The following is an 18,667-nucleotide window of genomic DNA, read 5'->3' as shown; positions in this document are numbered from 1 at the left end:
TTAGGTTAGTTAGGTTCAACTAGTTATAAGTTCTAGGGGACTGATGACCTCAGAAGTTAAGTCCCATAGTGCTCAGAGCCATTTTTTTAACAAGTCGATTCCATTTTTCTAGATTACCGGAACGGTTTTGACTCCGTTCCTCACAACCGGCTTCTAATCAAATAGGGTACAGATACATCTACATCTATACTCCGCAAGCCACCTGACGGTGTGTGGTGGAGGGTACCTAGAGTACCTCTATCGGTTCTCCCTTCTATCCCAGTCTCGTATTGTTCGTGGAAAGAAAGATTGTCGGTATGCCTCTGGGTGGGCTCTAATCTCTCTGATTTTATCCTCATGCTCTCTTCGCGAGATATACGTACCTCGGTTAAGGTATGTTCTCGAAACTTCAACAAAAGCCCGTACCGAGCTGCAGGGTTTTCCACTGGAGTTTATCTATCATCTGCGTAATGCTTTCGCGATTACTATATGATCCTGTAACGAAGCGCGCTGCTCTCCGTTGGATCTTTTCTATCTCTTCTATCAACCCTATCTGGTGCAGATCCCACACTGGTGAGCAGTGTTCAAGCAGTGGGCGAATAAGTGTACTATAACCTACTTCCTTTCTTTTCAGATTGCATTTCCTTAGGATTCTTCCAAAGAATCTCAATCTGGCATCTGCTTTACAGACGATTAGTTTTATATGGTCATCCCATTTTAAATCACTCCTAATGTCTGCTCCCAGATAATTTATGGAATTAACTGCTTCCAGTTGCTGACCTGCTATATTGTAGCTAATGATAAAAGATCTTTCTTTCTATGTATTCGCAGCACATTACAATTGTCTGCATTGAGATTCAAATGCGATTCCCTTCACCATGCGTCAATTCGTTGCAGATCCTCCTGCATTTCAGTACACTTTTCCATTGTTACAACCTCTCGGTATACTACAGCATCATCCGCAAATAGCCTCAGTGAACTTCCGATATTATCCACAAGGTCATTTATATACACTGTGAATAGCAACGGTCCTACAACACTCCCCTGGGGCGCATACGGAGTATGTGTGGTACATATGGAGTTTCGTCTCAGTTGTGTGATTGTATTCGTTATTTCTTGTCACAAAAGTCATTTTTTTTGTCATCAGTTTACTGACTGATTTGATGCGGCCCGCCACGAATTCCTCACCTGTGCTAACCTCTTCATCTCAGAGTAGCACTTGCAACCTACGTCCTCAATTATTTGCTTGACGTATTCCAATCTCTGTCTTCCGCTACAGTTTTTGCCCTCTACAGCTCCCTCTGGTACCATGGAAGTCATTCCGTCTTAGCAGATGTCCTATCATCCTGTCCCTTCTCCTTATCAGTGATTTCCACATATTCCTATCCTCTCCAATTCTGCGTAGAACCTCCTCATTCCTTACCTTATCAGTCCACCTAATTTTCAACATTCGTCTATAGCACCACATCTCAAATGCTTCGATTCTCCTCTGTTCCGGTTTTCCCACAGTCCATCTTTCACTACACTACAATGCTGTACTCCAGACGTACATCCTCAGAAATTTCTTCCTCAAATTAAGGCCGGTATTTGATATTAGTAGACTTCTCTTGGCCAGAAATGCCTTTTTTGCCATAGCGAGTCTGCTTTTGATGTCCTCCTTGCTCCGTCCGTCATTGGTTATTTTACTGCTTAGGTAGTAAAATTCCTTAACTTCATTGACTTCGTGACCATCAATCGTTATGTTAAGTTTCTCGCTGTATCTCATTTCTACTACTTCTCATTACCTTCGTCTTTCTCCGATTTACTCTCAAACTATACTGTGTACTCATTAGACTGTTCATTCCGTTCAGCAGATCATTTAATTCTTCTTCACTTTCACTCAGGATAGCAATGTTAGCAGCGAATCGTATCATTGATATCCTTACACCTTGTATTTTAATTCCACTCCTGAACCTTTCTTTTATTTCCATCATTGCTTCCTCGACGTACAGATTGAAGAGTAGGGGCCTTGTCTTACACCCTTCTTAATACGAGCACTTCGTTCTTGATCGTCCACTCTTATTATTCCCTCTTGGTTGTTGTACATATTGTATATGACCCGTCGCTCCCTATAGCTTACCCCTACTTTTTTCAGAATCTCGAACAGCTTGCACCATTTTATATTGTCGAACGCTTTTTCCAGGTCGACAAATCCTATGAAAGTGCCTTGATTTTTCTTTAGCCTTGCTTCCATTATTAGCCGTAACGTCAGAATTGCCTCTCTCGTCCCTTTGCTTTTCCTAAAGCCAAACTGATCGTCACCTAGCGCATTCTCGATTTTCTTTTCCATTCTTCTGTATATTATTCTTGTAAGCAGCTTCGATGCATGAGCTGTTAAGCTGATTGTGCGATAATTCTCGCACTTGTCAGCTCTTGCTGTCTTCGGAATTGTGTGGATGATGCTTTTCCGAAAGTCAGATGGTATATCGCCAGACTCATATATTCTACACACCAACGTGAATAGTCGTTTTGTTGCCACTTCCCCCAATGATTTTAGAAATTCTAATGGAATGTTATCTATCCCTTCTGCCTTATTTGACCGTAAGTCCTCCAAAGTTCTTTTAAATTCCGAGTCTAATACTGGATCCCCTATCTCTTCTAAATCGACTCCTGTTTCTTCTTCTATCACATCAGACAAATCTTCACCCTCATAGAGACTTTCAATGTATTCTTTCCACCTATCTGCTTTCTCCTCTGCATTTAACAGTGGAATTCCCGTTGCACTCTTAATGTTACCACCAAAGGTTGTTTTGACTTTCCTGTATGCTGAGTCTGTCCTTCCGACAATCATATCTTTTTCGATGTCTTCACATTTTCCCTGCAGCCATTTCGTCTTAGCTTCCCTGCACTTCCTATTTATTTCATTCCTCAGCGACTTGTATTTCTGTATTCCTGATTTTCCCGGAGCATGTTTGTACTTCCTCCTTTCATCAATCAACTGAAGTATTTCTTCTGTTACCCATGGTTTCTTCGCAGCTACCTTCTTTGTACCTATGTTTTCCTTCCCAACTTCTGTGATGGCCCTTTTTAGAGATGTCCATTCCTTTTCAACTGTACTGCCTACTTCGCCATTCTTTATTGCTGTTTCTATAGCGTTAGAGAACTTCAAACGTACCTCATCATTCCTTAGTACTTCCGTATCCCACTTCTTTACGTATTGATTCTTCCTGACTAATGTCTTGAACTTCAGCCTACTCTTCATCACTACGATATTGTGATCTGAGTCGATATCTGCTCCTGGGTACGCCTTACAATCCAGTATCTGATTTCGGAATCTCTGTCTGACCATGATGTAATCTAATTGAAATCTTCCCGTATCTCCCGGCCTTTTCCAAGTATACCTCCTCCACTTGTGATTCTTGAACAGGGTATTCGCTATTACTAGCTGAAACGTGTTACAGAACTCAATTAATCTTTCTCCTCTTTCATTCCTGTCCCAAGCCCATATTCTCCTGTAACCTTTTCTTCTACTCCTTCCCCTACAACTGCATTCCAGTCGCCCATGACTATTAGATTTTCGTCCCCCTTTACGTACTGCATTACCCTTTCAATATCCTCATACACTTTCTCTATCTGTTCATCTTCAGCTTGCGACGTCGGCATGTATACCTGAACTATCGTTGTCGGTGTAGGTCTGCTGTAGATTCTGATTAGAACAACCCGGTCACTGAACTGTTCACAGTAACACACCCTCTGCCCTACCTTCTTATTCATAACGAATCCTTCACCTGTTATACCATTTTCAGCTGCTGTTGATATTACCCGATACTCATCTGACCAGAAATCCTTGTCTTCCTTCCACTTCACTTCACTGACCCCTACTATATCTAGATTGAGCCTTTGCATTTCCCTTTTCAGATTTTCTAGTTTCGCTACCACGTTCAAGCTTCTGACATTCCACGCCCCGACTCGTAGAACGTTATCCTTTCGTTGATTATTCAATCTTTTTCTCATGGTAACCTCCCCCTTGGCAGTCCACTCCCGGAGATCCGAATGGGGGACTATTCCGGAATATTTTAACAATGGAGAGATCATCATGACACTTCTTCATTTACAGGCCACATGTCCTGTGGATACACGTTACGTTCGCAATAACCGACGGGAAGTCATCGAATAAAACAGAAATGAATGTGATTCTCCAAGGAAGTGTTATAGGCCCTCTGCTGTTCCTAATCTATATACACTATCTATGAGACTACCTGAGCAACTTGTTTGCAGATTACACAGAACAAAACAAAGTGTCAGGTCTTCCATTATGTTAAATTTCTGGTATACTCTGGCTCACAAATTCAAAAGTTCTCGATTCAGCTAAATACTTAGGGATTACAATTATGAACAACTGAAACTGGAAGCATCACATAGAAAATGTTGTGTGGGAAGGCGAACTACAGACTGCGTTTTATTGACAGAACACTTAGAAGATGCAACAAGTCTGCTTTTTAGAAGACTGCGTACACTATGGTTTTTCATTCTCTCCTGCAGTAAGGAATCCTTATCAGATAGGATTGACGGAGGACAAGGAAAAAGGACAAACAGAAGAGCCCATTTTCTGCTTTTAAGAGACGGGTTGAAAGGTGGACTTTAAAAGCTGGACTGGACATTTACTTGCGGATAGTTTCAGAATGAGCGGAAAATTCATGCTATGAGATCGAAACAGTGGCTTGTGACATCTGTGAAATAGTCGTCTTAGGGCAGTGACAGTAGTATCTCTGAACTTGTGTATCTTTGGTTCAGTTGTAGAGTGTAGAGTATTGGAGTGTTGGACATGGGGGTAACCTGACAGAACTTTTGGCGTAGTCCATATTGGAGGAGGATTTTGATAAAGAAAATTGTTAGAAATTATTTATCTCATAGAAGGTCTTATAGACGCAGCATTTATGGAACAGAGAGTATGGATTTTCCTTACGAATTGTTTTTAAAATAATATTTTTTTCTGGCACGTACTGATAATGTTAGCGATTCTTGCAACAGAACAGTTCTCCTCCCCACCTCAGTTTAGACCATTTCAGTTTAATTCATTTCAGTTTGCATAATCGTAAAAGCGTAGCCTTGTAAGACTTTTGTAAAGAAAGTAAAGTTTTTGGAGTTATGTGAGTTTTATGTTCTTGTGAAATAAGAGTTTAAAATACGGCACTGTCATTATAATGAACGGTTTAGTATTTTCATTTCCGGTATGAAGCTTTCCTTTTTAGTACGAGAAAATCAATCTTTCGCCCAGTAGTTTTACTTCAGCAAATCTTAGCTGGCACGATTTCTTCATGCTGTCCTATTGCTGCTGATTATGCTTTAATTTTTCAAGTGAGATTCTTCTCATATTTTGTTCGTTCTTTCGTTTCTCATCTCACGTTTCCACTGCGCAAATTCTAAACATTTTCTTTGTGATTCAGCTTTTTAGTGGGCCAGTAAACAGTGTTTGTTTCATAGTATTACTATGCAATTTCAGTGTTTCAGTTTCTTTTGGGCAGTGCATAGTTTGATTTTGGTAGTGGCTTTTGAATAACAGTTTTGATTTAGTTTCCTACACGGTGAACATCAGTTAGTTTTGTCATTATATAAATGTATGCACTGAGATACGCTGTTCGCAACGGGAATTTCAGCATAATCTTCTTATAATGGAGGATAGTACATTCAGTTTTGAGGAAAAATCAGGCAAACATTTTTAATGCTCGTGAACGAACGATGATAGAGTCAGAGAAAATAGCTTTCAAAGTGTATGAGTGTCGCGGATATGATAAGGGAAGTGCGTAGGAATTGAAATCATTAAAATAAAGGCGTCTTCCGTTTCGGGGAATTCATAAAACTTCAGTCAGAAAATTTCTCCTCCAAACTCGAAAATATTTTGTTGATTGTCGCCTTCGTAGGGAGAAATGATCATCGTGATAACATAACAGAAATCAGAGCTCGCACGGGAAGATTTAGGAGCTTATTTTTGCCATGTGATAGAAACTGAAAGTGATTCGCTGAACCCTTTGACAAGCACTGAAGTAGATGCAGATGTAAGCGTACATTGCACTCTTCGTGAAATTCATACTGTTGGCATTAGCCGGTTTTCCAAGGCAAAATTAGCAGAAATTCGTGCGTGTGTGAAAAGAACTATGCGTGAAGCACACAAAACCTACCACTGTCATACTTAATCAAAAGATACGGCAGAGAACCCGAAAAAATTTTGATCTTACGTAAAATCGCTAAGCTGGTCTAAGCCTTCCATTCAGTCCCTAGTTGACCAATCTGGTGCAGCAGATTAATACAGTAAAACGTAAGCAGAAGTTTTAAATTTCACGTTCAAGAAATGGGTCACAGGTGAATCGTATAAACATAACGTCATTTGACCCTCGGACAAACTTCCGTATGGAATTACAGTTGAATGGAAAGCATCAAATTCGTTTCTCCGCTACAGTGATTTTGCTGTGCTAGGATGTACAGCGGAGCCAGGGAAATTCCTTTACACAGAAACAACTATAACAGGAAGAAAAATTGATATTAGTCAAACTGTGTGTCTTAAGTAGAAGTAAAGAAAACATTACTCCTAAGTTTGTTTCCAACACCCCGTACTTTAGTAGGCATGGTCTTGTTGGAAATACTATACCGTTGCCATCCTCACACATCTGCATGAGAGGCCTACAGTTTAATGTGGATTCCGAACGGTGTGCATCAACTCAGCATTTTTCATACAAACATTGTTGAAGGTGAAGGAAGCAGTGAATAACACATAAAAATCGTAGATTCGACCTGGGCTCGATGTTCAGATCTTTGGATTTGTAGTCTAGCACTTTACCACTGTGCCAAGTATCGAATTCGGTGACTCATCTGCAGATTAAGTAAACGGCTCTAACTCTTTGCTATTACTTGCTATGCAACATTCGTAGGTAACTGTTTTATTGTAGTTGCACTATATATTCTACGGTGTTGCAGGGCAACCAACGTGCACGTTGGAGCCGATGACTATTATTTTTTCGGCCGCGTTGGCCGAGCGGTTCTAGGCGCTTCAGTCCGGAACCGAGCGACTGCTACGGTCGCACGTTCGAATCCTACTTCAGGCTCGGATGTGTGTGATGTCCTTAGGTTAGTTAGGTTTAAGTAGTTCTAAGTTCTAGGGGACTGATGACCTCAGATCTTAAATCCCATAGTGCTCAGAGCCATTTTGAACTAATATTTTGCTGTAAACAAGCAGACTGAAGCGATGAATGAAAGTTTGTAGCAAAGCTGGGTTTCGAACCCAAGTCTCCTACTCACTAGGCAGACGAGCTAACCACCCTGGCACAGTGACTTTAGACAATTGCTCGGACCATCTTAGCACGCCTCCCTCCTAAATCCAAATTCCCACTGACGCTTAAGCCCTGTTCCTAAATTCGAACAACATCGCAGGGGCTCTCCGACTGTATTGGTATAGCCCCTCAGTATCGAACGACACGGGGATCCTGCCTGAAGTTCAGACACAAATACTTTCATCAAATGAAACTATTTAGTTCCAGAGACCTTTTCAAGTTTCAGACATATGTGTTGTGTACAAGCAGACTGGAGATATGAATGAAAATTTGTACCAAGGCCGGGATTCGAACCCAGGTCTCCTGCTCATTAGACAGATGCAGCAACCACTACGCCACCCTGGCACAGTGCCCTTGCACAGCTACACAGAGGGCCCTAGCATGCCTCCGCCCTCAGTCTAAATTGTTGGGTGATCTTATAAGAGAACCGTTGATGATGAAGTCCCATACTCCGTGGCAGAGCGTAGGGGAACGATGCGGGAAACCCGCACCGCCTTACTAGGCAAGGTCCTAGTCAAAGACCTTGTAAAAATAACTAGACTCACTGATGGCGCTGCAGTCGCGGGATAATTTGAACCTTCGGCTGGACGCCATTATAGTGGTTGTAGTCTGTTGTGTTGTGTAGTATTGTTGTTTATGAATACCCTGATTCAACGTTGTATATTTGTTGGGGCGTACATACAGTATTTGTTACTCGTAATTCTACTGTCTGTACATTCCAGTCAAAAGAAGTACAATGGTGAAGAGTTGTGCAGGGATTAATTGTACAAATAAATTCGAGAAAGGAACGAATATTACATTTCTCAGGTATGTGAATATTTTAAGTTGTTTTGTTTGTCAGTGCACTTGCTTAATAAATGTTTTTGTAACACGGTATTAGCATAATGTCTGTGCATCTATTTGCAGGTTTCCTTTCTCAAAACCACAGCTGTTACAAAAATTGTTACACGCTGTCAGGAGGGAAGATTCCATTTTGTATGTTCTGATCATTTTGAAAAAGTTGGCTGATCGGTAGTGTTTTCATGGTCTAGGTTAGGTTGAAACCTGATAATTTGGTCGTAAGTTGCCAAAGCACTATGCCACATATAACGCACTTCTCGTCATAAAATCTAAAGCAAGGTAGTCAGAAAATATCTATTAATATAGTGGGCAAATCTTCGAGTATTTTGATGCATTTTGCGTACATGTATTGAAAATGAACTACGAAAAATGCTAGGGGTCCAGTACATAACTTTTAGCTACGGCAGATTCCATGTAGTACGTAAGATAAAATCATAAACAGTGACTAGTTGCTGTTTGTTCATAAATTAAAAAGTGTATTGTAGTAACGTAATTAAATGAGGCATTATGTTTGCGACCTAACTCAAGGGAAGGCATTTTATAACCAAAAGCGATGTATAAACATTCGAACTCCGTGCGTCAGTTTACCACTCTAATGGCCGCCGCCCAGCTATTCAATTTGTCCGCTCTTCACAGTCGACCACTCATGCGGTTGTGGGGGCCTGGTCCTAGTGGAGGTGCTTTGTCATTGCCTTCCTCCGACCGTAATAAGGATGAATGATGATGAAGACGACACAAGTCATCTCGAGGCAGTAAAAATCCCTGACCCCGCCGGGAATCGAACCCGGGATGCCGCGCCCGGGAAGCGAGAACGCTACCCTGAGACCACGAGCATCGTTATGAGTGACTAAATCGGACATATGTTGACTCCTGTCGTTATGGCGTCAGCTGCGAGTGGCGACCGATGGAAGTACCCTCCGCCTGCCACCCCCCTTTCCCTCCTCCCCCTCCCAGAGGTAACCTGGCGACGGCAGCTGACGCCAGAGGTGGGGGCAGAAATGAAAAATGCCGAACGCATACATGTATTCATATCGCGTATTGATTCCACATAGAATTACCGGCGAGAAGTTCCTTTTTTTTCCAGCGTGCCGGATAAAAGCGTCGGAATGGGTCCGGGAACAGGCATTTCTTTCGCCCTTTTTTTTATTCCTTTTTTTTCTTCTCCGCTATCGTTTTCCTCCCCGCCTTGGAAGCCTCGCGGGATAAATGCGCATTCGATATCGGCTTCTGTGCTTCTGTGGGGGATATACCGCGACGTCAGTCACCCAACTCCTGCAGCGTCTAGGTTGGGCCTGCTTTTGCGAAATGGAATATTCCGTTGTGCGACAGCGAAATGCTTACGCATTTCTGGTTACAATACCTCACTGAACTCTAAGAGCGGTTCCACCACATCTGGGTAACCGACTGCTTCTGAATCTTTCTACTACTGACGCACTTGTAAGGAAGCGTGTTTTATAGACTACGAAAATATCTGTAACCATACCCCCGATTTTTTACAGACTCAAACTCTCATGTGTTAAAGAGCCTTCGACGTCTGGTTATGAGTCCGACGGTAAGTAAGACATTTATGCCAGACTTGATTCCCTCATAATAGTCGCCAGCTTGTCCCAAACCACATTGTCAAATGCCTTTTCTAAATCGATGAAGCACAAATATAGGTCTCTTCCTTTTTCGATAAACCTTTCTCCCAAGATTCGTAGGAGCCCTATTGCATCTCTGGTGCCCGTATTCCGTCTAAAGCCAAACTGCTCCTCGCCGAGATTATTACTTTTTCAAGTCTTTATTAATTATTCTTAACATCACTTTGGCTCCATGTGAAATGAGGCTGATTGTCCTGTCCTGTATATATATATACATATATATATACACTCCTGGAAATTGAAATAAGAACACCGTGAATTCATTGTCCCAGGAAGGGGAAACTTTATTGACACATTCCTGGGGTCAGATAAATCACATGATCACACTGACAGAACCACAGGCACATAGACACAGGCAACAGAGCATGCACAATGTCGGCACTAGTACAGTGTATATCCATCTCTCGCAGCAATTCAGGCTGCTATTCTCCCATGGAGACGATCGTAGAGATGCTGGATGTAGTCCTGTGGACCGGCTTGCCATGCCATTTCCACCTGGCGCCTCAGTTGGACCAGCGTTCGTGCTGGACGTGCAGACCGCGTCAGACGACGCTTCATCCAGTCCCAAACATGCTCAATGGGGGACAGATCCGGAGATCTTGCTGGCCAGGGTAGTTGACTTACACCTTCTAGAGCACGTTGGGTGGCACGGGATACATGCGGACGTGCATTGTCCTGTTGGAACAGCAAGTTCCCTTGCCGGTCTAGGAATGGTAGAACGATGGGTTCGATGACGGTTTGGATGTACCGTGCACTATTCAGTGTCCCCTCGACGATCACCAGTGGTGTACGGCCAATGTAGGAGATCGCTCCCCACACCATGATGTCGGGTGTTGGCCCTGTGTGCCTCGGTCGTATGCAGTCCTGATTGTGGCGCTCACCTGCACGGCGCCAAACACGCATACGACCATAATTGGCACCAAGGCAGAAGCGACTCTCATCGCTGAAGACGACACGTCTCCATTCGTCCCTCCATTCACGCCTGTCGCGACACCACTGGAGGCGGGCTGCACGATGTTGGGGCGTGAGCGGAAGACGGCCTAACGGTGTGCGGGACCGTAGCCCAGCTTCATGGAGACGGTTGCGAATGGTCCTCGCCGATACCCCAGGAGCAACAGTGTCCCTAATTTGCTGGGAAGTGGCGGTGCGGTCCCCTACGGCACTGCGTAGGATCCTACGGTCTTGGCGTGCATCCGTGCGTCGCTGCGGTCCGGTCCCAGGTCGACGGGCACGTGCACCTTCCGCCGACCACTGGCGACAACATCGATGTACTGTGGAGACCTCACGCCCCACGTGTTGAGCAATTCGGCGGTACGTCCATCCGGCCTCCCGCATGCCCACTATACGCCCTCGCTCAAAGTCCGTCAACTGCACATACTGTTCACGTCCACGCTGTCGCGGCATGCTACCAGTGTTAAAGACTGCGATGGAGCTCCGTATGCCACGGCAAACTGGCTGACACTGACGGCGGCGGTGCACAAATGCTGCGCAGCTAGCGCCATTCGACGGCCAACACCGCGGTTCCTGGTGTGTCCACTGTGCCGTGCGTGTGATCATTGTTTGTACAGCCCTCTCGCAGTGTCCGGAGCAAGTATGGTGGGTCTGACGCAACGGTGTCAATGTGTTCTTATGGGTCTTAACCCCTAAGGTCTTAAGTCCCTAAGCTTACACACTACTTAATCTAAATTATCCTAAGGACAAACACACACACCCATGTCCGAGGGAGGACTCGAACCTCCGCCGGGACCAGCCGAACAGTCCATGACTGCAGCGGCAGAGACCGCTCGACTAATCCCGCGCGGCTTCAAGAGATTGAGAAGGTCCAAAGAAGAGCGGGAAGATTCGTAACTTGTACATTTAGCCATCCCAAGAGCTTTACAGATCTCATAGAATGTTTGAAGTGGGGAACACTTGCAGATAGACGGAGCGCTAGGCTGAAGGGGCTACTCACTAAATTCAGAAATGCGATCTTCGTTGAGGATGTAGAGCATATATTGTTACCTCCAACTTTCAAATCGCGCAATGATCACCATTCAAAGATAAAGGAAATTAGAGCTCGTACTAAGGCGTACAGACAGTTGTTTTTCTGTCGCGCGATCCGCGAGTGGAACAGACGGAGGGAAATATGACTTTGGCGCGAATTTGCTTGGTGGCTAGCGGAGTATACACTACTGGCCATTAAAATTGCTACACCAAGAAGAAATGCAGATGATAAACGCGTATTCATTGGACGAATATATTATACTACAACTGACATGTGATTACATTTTCACGCAATTTGGGTGCATAGATATTGGGAAATCAGTACCCAGAACAACCATCTCTCGCCGTAAAAACGGCCTTCATACGCCTGGGCATTGAGTCAAACAGAGCTTGGATGGCGTGTACAGGTACAGCTGCCCATGCAGCTTCAACACGATACCACAGTTCATCAAGAGTAGTGACTAGCGTATTGTGACGAGCCAGTTGCTCGGCCACCATTGACCAGACCTTTTCAATTGGTGAGAGATATGGAGAATGTGCTGGCCAGGGCAGCAGTCGAACATTTTCTTTACCCAGAAAGGCCCGTTCAGGACCTGCAACATGCGGTCGTGCATTATCCTGCTGAAATGTAGGGTTTGGCAGGGATCGAATGAAGGGTAGAGCCACGGGTCGTGACACATCTGAAATGTAACGTCCACTGTTCAAAGTGCCGTCATTGCGAACAACAGGTGACCGAGACGTGTAACCTATGGCATCCCATACCATCACGCCGGGTGATACGCCAGTATGGCGATTACGATTACACGCTTCCAGTGTGCGTTCACCGCGATGTCGCCAAACACGGATGCGAACATCATGATGCTGTAAACAGAACCTGTATTCATCCGAAAAAATGACGTTTTGCCATTCGTGCACCCAGGTTCGTCGTCGAGTACACCATCGCAGGCGCTCCTGTCTGTGATTCAGCGTCAAGGGTAACCGCAGCCGTGGTCTCCGAGATGATAGTCCATGCTGCTGCAAACGTCATCGAACTGTTCGTGCAGATGGTTGTTGTCTTGCAAACGTGCCCATCTGTTGACTCAGGGATCGAGACGTGGCTGCACGATCTGCTACAGCCATGCGGATAAGATGCGTGTCATCTCGACTGCTAGTGATACGATGCCGTTGGGATCCAGCACGGCGTTCCGTATTACCCTCCTGAACCCAGCGATTCCATGTTCTGCTAACAGTCATTGGATCTCGACCAACGCGAGCAGCATTGTCGCGATACGATAAACCGCAATCGCGATAGGCTACAAACCGACCTTTAGCAAACTCGGAAACGTGATGGTACGCGTTTCTCCTCCTTACACGAGGCATCACAACAACGTTTCACCAGGCAACGCCGGTCAACTGCTGTTTGTGTATGAGAGATCTGTTGGAAACTTTCCTGATGTCAGCACGTTGTAGGTGTCGCCACCGGTGGCAACCTTGTGTGAATGCTCTGAAAAGCTAATCATTCGCATATCACAGCATCTTCTTCCTGTCGGTTAAATTTCGCATCTGTAGCACGCCATCTTCGTAGTGTAGCAATTTTAATGGCCTGTAGAGTATATGTAGCTGTGAGTGATTACCGTCGAGTCTCGCAGTTGCCGGAAGAACCGGAACAAAGAGTAGGAGACTGCAGTAGTGGAGAACTGGGGAGGCGGCGCAGACAGCTGGCGAGCGAGCGGAGAACGTCCGGAGGCGGCAGGAGAGGACTCTGGGAAGCCGGCGGCCGTGGGCGTGTCCCGGGTCGTTTATCAAAGCCCGGCACTGTGTGCTGGGCCTGGCGTGGGTGGGTGGGTGGGTGGGTGGGGGCCTCAGGGACGGCAGAGCAGTCGGTAGTCGCCAGTGGCTCGGCACTGTGCGCTGCGATTCTGCTTCCGCACTGCAGCTTGTCAGCTTAACTATTCTGTGGCACTGCTGTACTTCGGGTGAATTGGTTTGTAGAGAAACGTAGACGAGAGAAGCGCTATTCGTGTCCCCAAGTCCTCCATCCACACCCTCACCATCAAGTCTTCTCTACAGTACGTCGCAGGAAGTTGGAATTCTTTTTGCTTCAACATGAAATTGTGACCGGAATTTTGAGATTTTCAAAACGAAATTCATGACTCATTTTTTGGCGAGGTTTCTTCAAAGTGACAACCGATGTTTGTGATAAAAAGAATGGGAAACATCACAACAGGGGATAACCTTAGAAAAGCTACAGATTAAATGCCTGGATTTTGCAGACGGTTTGGCGATTGTCACGAAAGGTATAAATGAAACAAAAGGCGCTATTGAAAAACTACTTGAAATCGCTTCCAAAACTGGACTACAGATCTCGTATGAAAAGACACAGTTTATGAGCACAAAGAATCTCTCATCTCCGAACACAAAATACGGCACGATTTACATAACGGCAAACTTCAAATACCTCTCTGAAACACTGCATATGAGGTAAGAAATGAGGAGGTTCTACGCAGAATCGGAGAGGAAGGGAATATGTGGAAAACACTGATAAGAAGGGACAGGATGATAGGACATCTGCTAAGACATGAGGGAATGACTTCCATGGTACTAGAGGGAGCTGTAGAGGGCAAAAACTGTAGAGGAAGACAGAGATTGGAATACGTCAAGCAAATAATTGAGGACGTAGGTTGCAAGTGCTACTCTGAGATGAAGAGGTTAGCACAGGAAAGGAATTCGTGGCGGGCCGCATCAAACCAGTCAGTAGACTGACGAAAAAAAAAAAAAAAAAAAAAAAAATTGCGGACATAACAGAGACTCAAACGAAGAAAGAAAAACTAAACTGGACAAGGCGTACACAGTAATGTGGAATCATTACATCAAGAAGCCAAATTACGCCACTACGACACGCTGGTGTTCCCCGAGGCACTATATGCAGCAGAGAACACACTAATCCTAGGACGTAAACGTATCCGACAACTAGAAAAAGTAGAATGGAAAACACTTAGGAAAATATTTGGCTCAACTAACAACAATGGAATATGGATCAAGAAACCTACAGAGGAACTATATAAACATACGGAGACAATCATAGAAAAGATTAGAAAACGCTGACTACAGTTCTATGGACACCTATACAAAATGCCATCACACAGACTGACCAAACAGATCTTTGAGTGGGTAACCACCAGAAACAATAAATGGGTGGCAGAGGTAAAAAATGACCTGGACCAACTCAACATAACAGCAGACACAAAACGACAGAATAAAATTCAGAAACATCATTAAGAAAAGTAAACTACATGAGACACAGTGTGAGAAACGAAGAGGCGTAAAATGGACCGAAGAACGCAGGCAAGATCACAGCCGGAAGATGAAAGAAATATGGGCAACCAAAAAGGCAATCAAGATGAAGCAGAAAACACGAAGCCGACAAGAAGCATGGACAGAGGACCGGAAACAGAAACAACGCGAGCGAATGTGGGAAGTTTGGGCAGCAAGGAAGGCAGCAAAAGGAACTGGCCATATAGTTTAGTCCAACTGCGCTCTTTAAGGGGAAAACACCAATAATAATATAATAATAATACATAACCAAGCGCCAAAGAAACTGAACTGATATAGGCATGCGTATTCAAATACAGAGATATGTAAACAATTAGAATACGGCGCTGCGGACGGTACGGTAACGCCTATATAAGACAAGTGTCTGCTTCAGTTGTTAGATCGGCTACTGCTGCTACAGTGACAGGTTATTAAGATTTAGGTGAGTTTGGACGTGGTGCTATAGTCGGCTCAGGAGCGACGGGACACAGCAACTCCAAGGTAGCGATGAATGGGGGATTTTCCTGTGCGACGAAATGCACGATTGTACCGTCAAAATCAGGAATCCGGTAAGACATCAAATCTCCGACATCGCTGCGGCCGAAAAAGATCCTGAAAGAACGGGACCAACGACGACTGAGGAGAATCGTTCAACGTGACAGAATTGCAATTGTTCGGCAAATTGCTGCAGATTTCAGTGCTGGGCAGTCAACAAGTGTCAGCGTGCGAACCATTCCACGAAACATCATAGATATATGCTTTCGGAGCCGAAGGCCCACTTGTGTACCCTTGATGACTGCACGACACGAAGCTTTACGCCTCGCCTGGGCCCGACAACATAGACACTGGACTGTTGGTGACTGGAAACATGTTGTCTGGTCCAGTGTGCGATTTGTGCTTTTACCAGTGGGGGGGGGGGGGGGGATGTCTTAGGGGGTTAGTATAATTACATATGTTACTAGCTTGGACCGTGGTGTTACCCATGGTTAAACAGTTATTTATAAATACGTGTTAATGCCGAAACTCACTATTCACGCGTATGAACTATCAGAAAAGCCATCCCTTGTTACATCTTTAAAAGTACATTATAGGTAAAGCTTATTTACAAAATCATCTACATACAGGTATACGACGGGAATTCAAAAAGTAAAGGCACATTTGTGAAAAGCTGTACTTATTCTGATGATAGAAAATTGAAACATGCGTTATTTTTCTACGTAACCTCCCTGGACTTCAATGCAGTTTTCACGACGTTTTACGAGTTTTTATTTATTTCATCAGAAGATTCGTTTTTCGGTTGCATCTGTAACCAATTTTGCACCGCAGCAATGACGTCTTCATCACTTTCAAATTTTCTTCCCTGTAGTGCTTCCGTTAAGGGTCCAAACATGTGAGAATCACTTGGAGCCAGGTCTGTACTGATTGGTGGATGTTCCAGCACCTCGAATCTTAACTCCTTTATTGCGTCGGCTGTCTGTCTGGCAGAATGTGGGCGAGCGTTATCTTGCTGCAGGATGACACCTCTTCACAGTTTCCCACGACGTTTGGATCTGATTCCAGGTTTTAGTTTCGTACGCAACACATCACACCCACCATACAATACAGACCTGGCTCTAAAGCCTTGTCTACGCTGGGGCGACGTCTTGCAACTTTGTGGCATGCTACGGAAATGTGGCGTGCGTCGTCTTGCAGCATGCTACAACAGGCAACATCTTGCGGCGTATGTTGCACGCGGCAGGTTAATTTATACCAAAGCAACAGAATTTGTGCCACACGTGTGTCGGTTTGCAGTATAAAGGATGATAAAGTATCGCAGCGGCGGCCTACTTGGTACTTGCACATGCAGCTAACAACGGAAATGAAAACCAAAGGAAAAGAAAACGATGGTGGAAGAGAAGTATATTTAAAGAAGGCCCACGAAATAGTATCCTAGGCACCAGAAGCAGACGATGGTGCGTTATTTAGTAATGTGTGCTTTCGTCCCAGGCGCGTTAGTCTGCGCCAAATCGTTACCAAAAGGTGGCCTAACGATAAATGTTCGCACAGGTACCGGGCCGGTGACCACCACCCTGTGTCAGGGCCCGGGGTGGGAATTTCAGCCCCCAGCTCACCCAACTCTGCGGTACGACTGCTGCGGTATGACTGCCACACTACTTCCCTCGCAAGCTCGCAAGTAAAGGGATGACGCACCTTAGACGAAAGCAACAATGTCAACATGAGAATGATGATTTAGTTCTAAATGTTTTGAAATGCTTACATATTAACAGTATTAATAGTAAGAATGTATTAAAAAATTTTCGGTGTTTTGCACCACAAATTTAAATTATATGTTAAATTTTACTCCAGTGCGTGGGAAATAAACATCCCAGGTTGGGATGCATCAACTAAAACCAGAGGAGGGGATGGTCTGATGCAGAGGGGGGGGGGGAATCCCCCCCATTCCCCTCCCCCCCTGCAAGTCGCACACTGGTGTGGTCGGACGAGTCTCGTTTCAAATTGTATCGAGTTGATGGACGCGTACGTGTAGAGATAACCTCATGAATCCATGGACCCTGCATGTCATCAGCGGACTGTTCAAGCTGGTGGAGGCTCTGTAATGGTGTGAGGCGTGTGCAGTTGGAATGATATGGGACCCCTGAGGCACATTCTCAAGCAGCCCAGACAGAATATTCCGTAGGAAGTCCAGATACGTTCCTCCGTCGGTCCAAGTACGTGGTCGCCAAGAATCCATGGTCACACATTGGCGCTGAACCGATGCTGATGAGACGCCTAAACCATTCCCGGAGGATTGTCTGTCGCAACAAATGACGATTATGGAGATTGATGATTGCAGCTCTTGTAAAGGCTGCTTCGTTGGTTAAGAAGACAGATGACAGAAATCCCACAATTGTGATGGTTTAGTGCAAAACCCAACGACGAAATCCTTCCCGTAGAGGGTGCTATATGACTGCTATTTGGCTGTATGCTGGCTCTTTATATATTTTTAATTTATATTGAACGTGTGTGACCATCTCCTCGCGTTACATTAGAGAATTGTACTCGACTTTGCGTCCTGGCTGCTAATATACCAGGCCCATAAGAAATGGTGTCTATATTGTGACCCTTATTTGATTAACTTGATAAACAAATTAATTATTTGTGAAATGTGCACAACGGAAACTGGTGCGAGTTTCTCTATGATAACACGTTCTGGGGTGGTTGAACTTGAAACGTCCTCTTTGAAAAATTATACCTGACTGTGCTTAAACTGACACACAATATTTTTTTAACGCAACGCAATCTGACTTTCAAAAATCCCTTCAAAAGAATGGCCCTGACTAACATTAACCTATACCTTTCACAAATCACTTACCTTACCAAAAATCTTCGTTCCTCGAACTACTGCAATACAGCGAGCGCCACTACTGCCAGCTAAGTAAAGATTCAAACTACAGAAGGCACTAACTACTGATAGGGATAGTTAGCAAATGAAAGATTTTAATAGAGAACAAACAATGTATTTACCTTAATATCATCAAAAGTCATAATATATGTAATTTCAAAACTCCGCCGTCTCTCTCCTCACATCCACCACTGCTGGCGGCTCACCTCCAACTGCGCAACGCTACGCGCTGTTCACATCCAGCTGCC

At 44.6% G+C, this 18,667-nt stretch overlaps 1 non-coding gene across 1 annotated transcript; it reads right to left on the bottom strand.

Moving 5' to 3' along the window:
* Positions 1 to 7,556: 7,556 nt before the first annotated feature.
* On the bottom strand, positions 7,557 to 7,628 carry Trnai-aau (transfer RNA isoleucine (anticodon AAU)). Its single transcript has one exon. It is a non-coding gene; the product is annotated as a tRNA-Ile (tRNA).
* Positions 7,629 to 18,667: the final 11,039 nt, after the last annotated feature.

Source organism: Schistocerca cancellata, chromosome 12 (genome assembly GCF_023864275.1).
Source record: "Schistocerca cancellata isolate TAMUIC-IGC-003103 chromosome 12, iqSchCanc2.1, whole genome shotgun sequence".
In the NCBI taxonomy this organism is placed as follows: domain Eukaryota; kingdom Metazoa; phylum Arthropoda; class Insecta; order Orthoptera; family Acrididae; genus Schistocerca; species Schistocerca cancellata.
Note: the sequence above shows the minus strand (reverse complement) of the source record. Positions and strands in the feature narration are given on the sequence as shown.